The sequence below is a fragment of the Sminthopsis crassicaudata genome, chromosome 1, assembly GCF_048593235.1.
Source record: "Sminthopsis crassicaudata isolate SCR6 chromosome 1, ASM4859323v1, whole genome shotgun sequence".
Classification (NCBI taxonomy): Eukaryota; Metazoa; Chordata; class Mammalia; order Dasyuromorphia; family Dasyuridae; genus Sminthopsis; species Sminthopsis crassicaudata.
In genome coordinates this window covers 298,470,713-298,484,530 of record NC_133617.1, presented here as the reverse complement: position 1 = coordinate 298,484,530, position 13,818 = coordinate 298,470,713, and positions in this window count along the sequence as shown.

Below are 13,818 nucleotides of genomic sequence, written 5' to 3'. Positions count from 1 at the left end.
ATGATCCTCAATCCTGTATGGTCTCTTCCTCTATCATAATAAGAATATTGGAGTGCTATGAGAAAAAGAATTTTGGAGAGCCACAAATCATAACACTTTAGACTACCCACAAGCATTAGATTGTTATTCCTCTAAATATGGGCTATTATATACAATAACAGTTGGCACTTTACTGGTCCAACTAAACGATCTCTATAAAGACATTTTACATGAAATCAAAAGACATAAGAATGCTGTAGTTCAATGGAAGGATGGGTCACAAGTTCTCAGTTGTGAATGAATGAGATGGTTTCATTATATATATTCAAGTTCAATAACTAACATCATTTTGTAAAGGAACCATTAACTATCTCACTTTGATGTCAAAGGAATCATCATACCTCAACTGTTGTCAAGGACAAATGAATATAAGTGTATAAACTAATCTGCAAAATATTATGGGGTAAGGGAAGATTATCAATAATATTACAAATTGGCTTTAAATATATCAGGAAAGGGGCAGCTACATGGCACACTGGATAGAGCACTGGCTCTGGAGTCAAGAGTTTGAATTTGGCCTCAAATACTTAATACCTCCTAGCTGTGAGACCTTGGGCAAGTCATTTAACACCAATCTCCTATCTCCTCCCCCACTCCCAATTTAAAGAATAAGAAAAAAATGTCAGGAAAACATATTTACATGATCATTTGAACAGCATGAGTACACATAGATGAAACTAGAATAATTAGATACATAAATAAGATTTATAAAAATGTTTACATATGAAAAAGTAGTTGACTTATAAACCAATTATATAAAATAGATTTTTAAATAATAGCTTTTTATTTTCAAAATACCTGTAAAGATAATTTTCAACATTTACCCTTGAAAAATCTTGAATTACAAATAAAATAGATTTTTTTAAAGGAAGAAAAAGAACTATACTGTGTAATAGCTTAAAGTTAGAAGGAACCTCATTTTCTCCAACCATATCATTTTAGAAATCAGGAATATGAGTGCAAGGAGGCTTAGTTCTCTTTACACTCATTCTAGAGGGTTTTGGAAATAACTTTTCCCAATCACACAATGATACATTTAATTATACATGAAGGTGGATAAGGTAAAGATTGTTTGAGTAATGTCAATGTGTGTAGGGAAAAGTTTCCTATCCAAAATGATTCATGCTTATAGAATAAATTCCACTAATGGAGCATCAGCAATCATGAAATTTATTAAGTACTAGACATGAAAGTATTCTATAGTGAGAATTGCTTACTATGCAGAAAGGTAACTGCATTAAAAAAATGTGCCAAAAGCTCCTCAAAGTACCTTCTACCTCTAGAATCTTATCTTTAAGCCAGGACAGATTGAAGGATCTAAAGAAAAGAATTTAAGACATTTCCAAGAAATGTAAATTGAGGAAGAAGCAATAAAGATATATCCAATCTATTTTAGATGAATGTGATCAGATGTCTGGAAGGTACCATAGTTAAATAGAAAAGAGCATGTATATGGAAATAGGACCTGGTTTCAAATCCAGGATCAGTTATTACCTGAGAAATTTTAAAATAGCAACAATAGCTGACATTTCTATATGGGCAGACATTGTTTTAAGTGCTTTAAAATATCTCATTACATAAGTAGATGTCCATCAGTTGAAGAATGGCTGAATAAGCTGTGCTATAAGGAGGTATTGGAATATTATTGTTCTATAAAAAATGATGAACAAGCTGATTTTAGAAAAACCTGGAAAGATTTATATGAACTGATGGTGAGTGAAACAAACAGAACCAGGAATTACATTGTACACAATAACAGCAAGAAAGTGTAATGATCACCTTTGAAAGACTTGGTTCTTCTCAGTAATACAAAGCAAACCCAAAAGAGTTTGGACATAAAATATCTTCAGCATGCAGGAAAAGAACTCTGAAGATTGAATGTAAATCAACACATACTATGTTCATCCCCTTTTTTTCCCTCTCCTATGTTTTTTTTTCTTTTGTTCTGATTTTTCTCTCCCAACATGATTCATAAAACAATGTGTGTTAAATTTTATTTATTAATTAAAAACAAAAAATAAAATATCACATTGTAGCCTCATAACAACACTGGGAAGTAGCTGCTATTATTACCCCCATTGTACAGTTGAGGAAAATGAGGTAGAATTGCCAGAGATCACTCATTTACAAAGTATCTGAGTCTGGATTTGAACTCATTTGTTATTGACTTCAGACTCAAGACAGAGCTCTATCCATTGGGCTACCTAACTATCACAATAATAAATAGAAGAATCTCCTGAGAAAAGTTGATTATGAGCTATGTGATCAAGAAATAGAAAATCTAGTGCCAGAATGGTAAGCAAAGGATACCAAAGAGTAAGGAAAAATCTTTTTAACTCTGTAAGCAGATTCTACATGCAATTAAGATATAGAGAGGATGGCCAGCAGTAAACCTAGATGTAAAGATGTTCTGGACTGAGCCTGACTCAGTTCAATTCCCTGGTATTTTATGTTAGATGATAAAATGAGATACTTCTGGGTCATTCAATACTTAAGAAATGGAGATTTACTTAGTAGGAGCAGGTTATTTAAAAGAACATTCAAGCTTACCTAAACTCACTTGGCTGGATTGCCCATCATTTTTGCCAACCAGCACCAGCAAGTGCCTGGAGCAGTTCATAGCTTTTTACTCAAGTGTCCAGAAAGTGATGGGAAAAGCCCTGATTCAATCAAGATTCAAGAATAAATTAAATATATTATGAGGGAACTAATCTACCTTATATGAGAAAGGGTTTAGGATATGGCTTCCCCCACACATGAGCTGACAAATATGTTTGTAAATCTTACAACAACCCATTAAAGAACACGAGTAAAGCCTAGAAGCTCTTAATGTAACAAGACTATGTACAGGTTACTTCATCTAATCTCTACTGAGTTTGTAATTTGAGAGATCCATATATTATAGCACAGTAGTTTTTCACTGATTGCCAGTATGCTGAAGGGACACAAAGAGAGGAAAGGGGAAAAAAAGACATAATTTGATTCCAAGGTTAATATCTGGAGGTGGTCCTATCTCCTCAACCAATTCTTTTGAACATTTGTGGCAGAAAATGTTCTATTAAATGGAAAAGTCACAAGAGTGCCTTCTCTTTGGGAATTTTCTGATCATATTTTGTCATACCCAAATTAAAAGAATGATGCTATCTCTGGCAGAAGCAGAGAGATAGGTTTTGTTGGGAGCCAAGGGGAATAATAGTTCCTACCAATATATATTTCTTTTTTTTTTTCCCCTAGCACTTTAGGTGACCCTTTAATGGAGAATTTATTAGTGACTATTGACAAGAATTGTACATTAAAATGAGAGGGAAGCAAGGAACTATAATGTGTACTAATGAAGGGAATGAACACATTGATAAATTCTGTGAAATTATCTGGTATGTTCCCAGATTATTTTTAAACTCTATGAAAGCCAAGACTGTATCTTAATTACTTTATCACCAAAGAAAAAGCTGTGGCTTAGTGAACTGTGTTATTATATAGTCTGTATTATTTCTAAAGCCTATAGCTTACATTTTTCTTCTATTATATATTCAAGATATATTTATCATGATATTAAAAAAAAAAACAAGCACCTTTTCCCAGGGGGATTTGTTTATTCATAAGCTCACAAATACATCTCTGGATGGAACCTCAGAAATTTAGTCTAGCTCCCTGATTTTCCAGATGAGGAAACTGAGTCTTAAGAAGTTAAAGTGATTTGTTTTAAGTGATTAAGTGATTTATACAGCTAGTAAGCACAGTTCTTGGAACACATGATAGGTGCTTAATAAATATTAATTAATGTCAGAAGTAGAATCTGAACCCAAATCATCTTGGTTGCAAGACTAACAGTCTATTCAATGTGTCACATCACATTGCTATAACAGGACAATGCCCAGTCATTATCTCTATGGTACCTGGAACATTATAAATAATAAATACATGTTAATAGACTCAGTTCATGATTAACCACATCCCCCTTTTCTGATCCTGTCATCATTAATAGCATCTTTGATATCATTTCTTTATTCAAATAATCACTCACAATATGATTCCGTTTACTATACATATGCTTTTCCATTTCATTTTGCCCTGTTGACACCTTTCACTTTTAATTCTTCTGAGATTATGATGTTTCATGGTTTTTATTCATAGAAAACACTAAAAGCATTTGGGGACTTTTAAAATTTATTTTGCTAAAAAAATAGCTTGGAATCAAAGGCAATTTACCAAAGGCAATGCAATCCTCTTACTCTCTACCTCTTGGTCAGTTCTGGGCTTGATTCATTGTCCATTTGCAGCATTTGTCTAAGACAGTGGTAGTCAAGTACTTATAGACTAATCCAGTGGGTTGACTGCCCAACTGTGAGTAATAATCTGCTCAATATTAATTTTTCTTCTACTGTTTTTTCAAAGAATATAGACTAGTTTCTTTCAATAACAGTAGATTTCCTTGAGGAAGTTTTGTGGTATTGTGAAGCTCAATGCGACTAGTGCAAGTTATAAATATAAGTTTCTGGAGATCCTCACCATCTGTACCATGGATTTAGCAAACTAACATAAGTGACCATATGTCTCTCTTAACTTTGTGTTTCAGATATTACTATTCAACAAACTAACTTCTCTAAAATCACATCTATTATAAGATTTTATATATTTTAAAATATGAATAAGATATATTTTTGAGTAGAGACTTTAAAGTTTAATTTCTACTCTAGCAAAATATATTTTTAAATAAAGAAATAAACAGTGGGATTTTATAATCTTTGTACTTTATAGTTATATAGTGGTGAAGATGTGATCTGTTGTAGAAAATCATTTGTAAAAGTATAACTATTCTGCACTTATACTTTAATGAATGATACCCTTGTTGAATGCATGAAATATTAATTATCATTACCATTTCCTGAATGTTCTCTTCTTAAGATATTTTGAAGATATATCCCTCAATGCTTTTATAAATATGCAATCTCTAGGAGAGATTTCAGCACTATATTCAGTTGATTTATTCATTCTGCCTGACTATACTTTCTAAACAGCTTCTGCTGTCTCCTTCATTAGTGCATCGGACATGGAGGGCATGGACATGATAGAGCCCAAATATGGTATTATTATTGCTAATGAGTATTGAAATACTAACCCACCTGTTCTGTTTCTCATCTTTTAGTTGTCCCTTTTCTAGTTTTATCAATAAATACTTTTGAGATGAGCTTGCTTAGACAGTTAAATTTTGTTCAGTCATTTTTTCAGTCATCTGTGACTTCATGACCCCCATTTGGAGTTTTCTTGGCAAAGATATTGGAGTGGTATTTGCCATTTCCTTCTCTAGCTTTTTTTTTTTTTTTTTTTTTTTAACAGATGAGGAACTGAGGCAAAAAGTGACTTGCTCAGGATTACATAACTACTAAGTATCTGAGACTATTTTTTGAGTTGTGAAAAACTCATCTTCCTGATTTCAGGTCCAATACTCTATCCATTGCACTATCCAACAGCATTAGGATTTTATAACATTAGAATTTCTAAAATTTTGTTATGAATTTATCTTGAATTTAGATGAGCATTCTTTTGTCAGAGTACTTTACTGGAAATTTACAAAGATCTGACTTAATTTCTTTTTTTTTTTTTTTTTTTTTTTCCCTGAGGCTGGGGTTAAGTGACTTGCCCAGGGTCACACAGCTAGGAAGTGTTAAGTGTCTGAGACCAGATCCGAACTCGGGTCCTCCTGAATTCAGGGCTGGTGCTCTATCCACTGTGACACCTAGCTGCCCCACTTAATTTCTTTATGCAGTATTATCTGGTAAGCAGTATAGTGTGGCAGGAGGCATTCTAGATTTGAAGTCAAAGAACAGAATTCAGAATTCAGAATTCTCTGATGACTAAAAACCTGTGCAATGTCAGTCAAATTAATTCATTTCTCTGGGCCTCCATTTCCTCATCTGTAAAGATAAGGCATTGATTGAGATTAGATGATTTTTAAAGTCCTGTTTAGCTCTGCATCTTTGGTTTTATAATTCCCTCAAAATGATGCAAATAAGAATGCTTTATATGAGCTGAGAGATCAAGGAAGACTTCCTGGAAGTACACACTAGAGTAAAACTCTAAAACATGGAGAAGAACAATAAGCAAAGTACCTTTCCAAAGGTACTTTCTAAAAATAATTCCTTACAAAATAAAATGCTTATAGTAGTAAAATTGCATTAATCAGAATGCTGAGGTGGGGGAATATTTACTAACATAAATCAAATTAATTATTTAAAGAATTATAGTTATTCCATGAATAAGAGCCAGAAATCATCAGTGTCATATATAAAAGGCAGCAATATTTTTTTTTCCTGAAAGGTACATGTTACTATATAAGCATTTTCAGTTACGACTGACACTTCAATGACCTCTTTGGGGTTTTTGTTTTTGTTTTTGTCAAAGATTCTGTAGTGGCTTGCCAATTCTTTCCCTTAGTTCATTTTATAGATGAGGAAACTGAGGCAAAGGGAGTTAAGTGATTTGCTCAGGGTCACACAGATAGTTCTGGATTTCAAAGGCTTTAAAATCAGTGGAGAGCAAAATTAGGTAGGCTGAAGAGGTACTTGGGGACAACTGTATACTAAATAGTGCTTCTTCAACTTTTTACACTTGTGACCTCTTTTTGCCCAAATTCTTACTCTCTATCCCATCTCAAATTTTAGATAATTAATGTGTTTCTGGCAGTGTCTATGCTTGCACAGTGCAAAGTATGAGTGTTATGTGTTCAGCACCAAGGTTGCAGTGAACTTGTGAGGTACAACATAAGCAAGCACTGTTAGAAATATCTTGGATTCATTATGTATTTAATTTTCAATTAATTTTTGGTCGTTGTATTCAGAAATCTTTGCCAAATTTTTCATGACCCTCTATATTCAGTTACACAACCCCATATGGAATCACTACACACTTTTAAGAAGCCAAAAAACTCTAAAATGGGGTCATGAAAAGTTGCATGTGACTGAACAGCAACAATACAATTATATAGATAATATGATAATTAGAAAAGACCTTAATGATCTTCCAACCAAGAGTATATTAGTAAATATTCAACCACTTTCCCTCGGGGAGGGGTGAGGGGAGGAAAACAGTTGCATGAATTTTTTAGATTAATCTGCATTATTAACATTTTCTCCCTCACTTTTAATATAACAAAATAAGGTTAATGTTGATACCTAGTTTTCTAAGTCAATATGAACCAACAGGAATGCTCATGTAAAGTTTAATGGTCCATTTGAATTTGACACCATTGGTCTAAGATATCAACAAAACAATGAATCAAGCCCAGATTTGTTGCATTTGCTGATTTCTAATGCATAAATGCTCACATGAAAATTTGACAATGAATTGAGTTGGTTCCAACTGGGTTCAGTACATGTCTGTATCAGTTCTTTCATTTTACATGAGTGTATTCCCTTATTGGATTTGTGAGTTCCTGAAGGGAGGACTGCCTTCTGCTTTCAGTTTATCAGCTGACTGACCTATAGAACTAACTTGTCAAGATTAAAAAACACCGGCTTCCTTTTTAAAAATAGTAAATAATAAAAGCTAACACTTTCATGTTCCAACTATTCATATCTATTTTAGATTTGATTAACTATTTGGGAGAATTATATTTTGAGAGAGTTTTTTGAGAGGGGGGCTAATTTGTTTCATTAAGACAAAATTTGGATCTCAATAGATGCAGAAAAAGCATTTGATAAAATCCAACATCCATTCCTACTAAAAACTCTTGAGTATAGGAATAAATGGATTATTCCTTAGAATAATCAGGAGCATATATTTAAGACCTTTAGTAAGCATAATATGCAATAGAAATAAACTGCAACCTTTCCCAGTAAGATCAGGAGTGAAACAAGGTTGCCCATTACTATTCAATATAGTACAAGAAACACTAGCCTCGGCAATAAGAGCTGAGAAAGAGATTCAAGGAATTAGAGTAGGAAATGAGGAAATCAAACTATCACTCTTTGCAGATGACATGATGGTATACTTAGAGAACCCCAAAGACTCTGCTAAAAAGCTATTAGAAGTAATTCAGAATTTTAGCAAAGTTGCAGGATACAAAATAAATCCATATAAATCCTCAGCATTCTTATATATCACCAACAAAATGCAACAGCAAGAGATACAAAGAGAAATTCCATTCCAAACAAATGTTGAGAGTATAAAGTATTTGGGAATCCATCTACCAAAGAATAGTCAGGAATTATATGAGAAAAATTACAAAACACTTGATACAAAAATAAAGTCAGATTTAAATAATTGGAAAGACATTCAGTGCTCTTGGATAGGCCGAGCGAATATAATAAAGATGACAATACTCCCCAAACTAATCTATTTATTTAGTGCTATACCAATCAGACTCCCAAGAAACTATTTTAATGACCTAGAAAAAATAACAACAAAATTCATATGGAAGAATAAAAGGTCGAGAATTGCAAGGGAACTAATGAAAAAAAAGTCAGAGGAAGGTGGTCTAAGTGTACCTGATCTAAAGCTATATTATATAGCAGCAGTCACCAAAACCATTTGGTACTGGCTAAGAAATAGAACGGTAGATCGGTGGAACAGATTAGATACAAAGGACAAAAAAAGGGTACATCTATAGCAATCTAATCTTTGACAAACCCAAAGATACCAACATTAGGGACAAAAATGCATTATTCAGAAGAAACTGTTGGGAAAACTGGAAATTAGTATGGCAGAAATTAGATATGGACCCACACTTAACACCATATACCAAGATAAGATCAAAATGGGTCCATGATTTAGGCATAAAGAATGAGATCATAAATAGATTAGAGGAACAGAGAATAGTCTACCTCTCAGACCTGTGGAGGAGGAAGGAATTTATGACCAGAGGAGAATTAGAGATCATTATTGATCATAAAATAGAAGAGTTTGATTACATCAAACTAAAAAGTTTCTGTACAAACAATACTAATGCAAACAAGATTAGAAGGGAAGTAACAAATTGGGAAAATATTTTTAAAAGTAAAGGTTCTGACAAAGGTCTCATTTCCAAAATATATAGAGAACTGACCCTGATTTATAGGAAACCAAACCATTCTCCAATTGATAAATGGTCAAGGGATATGAACAGACAATTCTCAGATGATGAAATTGAAACTATTTCCACTCATATGAAAAAGTGTTCCAAATCACTACTGATCAGAGAAATGCAAATTAAGACAACTCTGAGATACCACTACACACCTGTCAGATTGGCTAAAATGACAGGAACAAATAATGATGAATGTTGGAGGGGATGTGGGAAAACTGGGACATTAATACATTGTTGGTGGAGTTGTGAAAGAATCCAGCCATTCTGGAGAGCAATTTGGAACTATGCCCAAAAAGTTGTCAAACTGTGCATACCCTTTGAACCCAGCATTGCTATTATTGGGATTATATCCCAAAGAAATACTAAAAAGTGGAAAGGGACCTGTATGTGCCAAAATGTTTGTGGCAGCTCTTTTTGTTGTAGCTAGAAACTGGAAGTTGAATGGATGTCCATCAATTGGAGAATGGTTGGGTAAATTGTGGTATATGAAGGTTATGGAATATTGTTGCTCTGTGGGAAATGACCAGCAGGAGGAATACAGAGAGGCCTGGAGAGACTTAAATCAACTGATGCTGAGTGAAATGAGCAGAACCAGAAGATCACTATACACTTCAACAACAATACTGTATGAGGATGTATTCTGATGGAAGTGGAAATCTTCAACATAAAGAAGATCCAACTCACTTCCAGTTGATCAATGATGGACAGAAATAACTATACCCAGAGAAGGAACACTGGGAAGCGAATGTAAATTGTTAGCACTACTGTCTATCTACCCAGGTTACTTATACCTTCGGAAGCTAATAATGTGCAACAAGAAAAAGGTATTTACACATACATTGTATCTAGGTTATATTGTAACACATGTAAAATGTATGGGATTACCTGCCATCGGGGGAGGGAGTGGAGGGAGGGATAATTTGGAAAAATGAATAAAAAAAATATATATATATATATATAAGACAAAATTTGGCCTCCCAAGCAAAAGGGAAAATACTGTTTTTAATCATGGAACTAATATGGCAATTTTTTTTCTTCCTTGACTCATCAGTTACATATGAAGACCTGATGCATCAAATGCACCACTATATTTTGCATGACTACATATATAACCTTTATCAAATTGCTTCTCTTTTAAAGAGGGGCAAGAGGATGAATTGTGGGAGATAATTTGGAACCCAAAATTGTTTTTAAAAAAGTGCTAAAATTGTTTTTACATGTAATTTTATGTATATATTATGTATATATAATAATAATAAACCTCTATTGTGTTTCTACTTCTTTTGCTCTCATGTCTTATAATATCATGCTCTGACATTTCTCTCTAGCATAGGTTTGAATGAGAATTTTTAGAGACTTTGGCAGGAAAGCACAGAATCTTATCAAATCCTATCAAGTTCAAAGAAATTCAAGTCTAGATCCAGGGACAATGTTTGTCATCCAAGGAGCAGCTAAACTAAGTCATCATGAATTAGATTTCAATATGATCACTTTTAAAAAAATCTTAACTACCTCTATTGAGCTAAAAGGATCATGGGATCACAGATGGAGAGATGGAAACAACTTCAGAGGCTATATTTAGTTCACTCCCTATACATAGCCCCCACTTTACAGAGGAGAAACCAAGACCTAGGGAGAAAGAACATAATTTGAGTGAATTCACAAGCACTATGTCAATAGCTCTTCATTATACCATGGATTTGTATATAAAGATAAAGTCTTTTTTTTTCATTTTCACAGTCAACGAATATTTATTTCTTTGTTAGATGAATGGGAATGAGCTCTAAGAAATTAACTTTCAAATTTAAAATCCATTGTCTTTTTATTTCTTCCCAATTTGTCCCCATGAGAAGACTCATATCAAAGGTTATATTCAGAATATATAGGCTCAAGCACATGTGTACTAGAAACCAATAATACAACAATAAGTGGTTCTAGTATTTTTATTTAATCTTTTTATAAAAGCAAAGAGTTTGGGCTGGCCCAGCTATATTAATATCCATCTGTGGAATAGCTTAATTAATTTAGAACTAGAGTTATGGTCTAACCTTTTCCCCCTATTACTAAATTTTTTTTCTTATCTGTGTACATTTCTCCCCAACAGACTGTAAACTCCTTAAGAAGAGGACCCATTTTCATTTTTGACTTTTTTTCTCCAGCACCAAGCACAGTATCTGTCACATCAGAGTTGTTTAATAGTCATTGAGTGATTTTATTAAATCAAATATAATTGAGCCACAAGGAGATCTAGTCCATGACCTTAACTTGGCAATCCAGTGCTCCACCAACACTAACTAATGCTAACTGTAGCTAACATAGTTAGAGCATAGGTGTAATTTTCACATTCTAAATAATAGTTTGTATTTTTTCTGTCTCTTGTTCCTCCTTTTCTGCCTTAGTATATAAATATTATCTTAAATATTCATGTTGTGCTAGGTTCTGTGCTTGAATTCAATAACCCTTCACCTTCAGCAGGCAGAGCCAATGTCATGAACAATTTCTCTTGAAAATTATGTATTGGAATATTTTTTTTGTCTCTTTGCTACATCTAATCCTTGTCTTATTTTTGTTGCTGTTCAGTTATCAACATGTAAACATTTTGACCAAGCTCAATAGTTCTACTGTCAGACTGCATGTATTTCTTTAAATTTAGTTATCAACTGTCCAACTGCTTTTTGTCCAGCTCAAGCCAGGAACCTCTGCTTGCAAACATCCTTCTGTAAACTTAGTGGTTATTTCATAATTCCTTTGGAACTCTCCATCCCTCAGAAGGCCTAATCAATGTTTCATATCAATTAAGCTGTTAAGAGACTTTTTGTAGCTCCCCAACATAACAACAAAACCTTTGTTAGAGCAAACAAATTAGAGGGGGGGAAATGATCATTCTTCCTGACAAAATATTAAAAATAAAATTTGAAGGAAACTTTCAGCAATAGGAAACTGGGAACATTTCATACTGAGTGCTTATAAATTGCCATGAAATTCTTCACTTAAGTAAAGCCTCAATTTAATTTGGGAAGTACTCACTATCCCCTAGTGAAACACCCTGTGGATGTTTTGCAAATAAATTCTTATCACCAGCCTAAGTTCAGCTCCAGATAATTGAGGTGCAAGAGAAAGGAAGAGAGCATAGAAAGAAAGTAAGAGAGAGAGAGAGAGAGAGAGAGAGAGAGAGAGAGAGAGAGAGAGAGAGAGGAGAGGAGAGAGAGAGAGAAGGATGAGGAACAGAGACAGAGAGGCAGACAAAATTTTTATTGAATTATGCAGACTATATTAAAAGTTGGCATTAAATAGAGCACTTTAAAGTTTGCAAAGCAAATTATATGTACAATTACACATTACAAGCATATTACCTCATCTGAGCCTCACAAGAACCTTGTAGGGTGGATGCTATTATCTCTATTTTACAAATTAATAAACATGCTTAAAAAGAAATTAAGATGATGAGACAGCTACTGAAAAAAAAAATGGGATTAAAGCAATAAAGGAAAGAACTGAATTATCCATATTTACTATTCACTTAGCTCAAAGACCCAAGATCATTGACATGTTTCTACTATATAAGTATACATGTTGGTAAATGAAAGGTAGAATTAAGAATAGAATTTTCTTCTTTAATTTGAAGCACACTCTTCTTCTATGGATTTAAAAAATAATAGTAATAGCCCTCAAATTCATTGTTGTGATATAGAAGTAAATCTGTCCTCTTAAAGAATAAGTCAGCAGAACACAGGCCCAGGTTAGGAAAGCTTCAAGGAAGTTCCTCGTGATGAGTTTTAGGTCTGTCAACCAATCCCTGAGCAATGAAAATTCACAAAACTTTATAAGTACAGGCTTACCCACCAGGGAATCAAATTACTATTTCTGGGAACCCCCAGATAAGTAAATGATTCATTTGTTACATCTTAAGATGAACTGCTTGATATGCCTGGTGTCCTACAAAATTCAATGCAAACACTACCTTCTACATGAAACTTTTTTTTTGATACCCCCAACTGCTCCAAATTATCACATTCATTTTGAAGACATGTTGTATTTATACCTATCCATGTAGTCTCCTCCATTAAAATAATAGTCTCTTTAAAAGAAACACTTTCACTTTTTCTTCATATTGCCAATGTTAAGCACAGTACCTTGTTGATAGATAGTTTGATTAACATTTACTCCCTAGACAGCACTACCACTGGCAGTTTGAGTCCCCAGAAGCATCCCTACTATTACTTTTAGGATTTTAGGATAACACTGTGATTGTTACCCTCCTAATACATAGTATAAAAGCCCCCATTAGTGTGCTCCCCCTCAACAATTAGGAGACTCAGTTCCATAGAAAGGCATTTACTCAAATGGTATAGCAGTAATTAGAAATTTCTTTTAGAAAGGCAAGAACAGTAGTTACAAATCATTTCTCCCCCAAATCTTAGTCATTTTCTTTTACAAATAGACAGTATCCATGGAGAAAAGAATAGGTAAAAACAGTGTATGATAGTGATTGACTTAGTAGTCTACAACTAATTTCAGAAATACAGAGCCTTGGTGCCCTTTCTTTCTCAATGAGGAGAGAGTATCCTTATAAAGTTGGTTTTGGAGATATAGATAATTCATAATGTGCTTAAATGGGCTGGCTTCTTTTTAGAGTATATCATCATTGTTGGACATGAAGCTCAGGGTTGCTTTTCATAGCAACTGAATGGGTCAAAATGCTGCTGGGCTGGGTC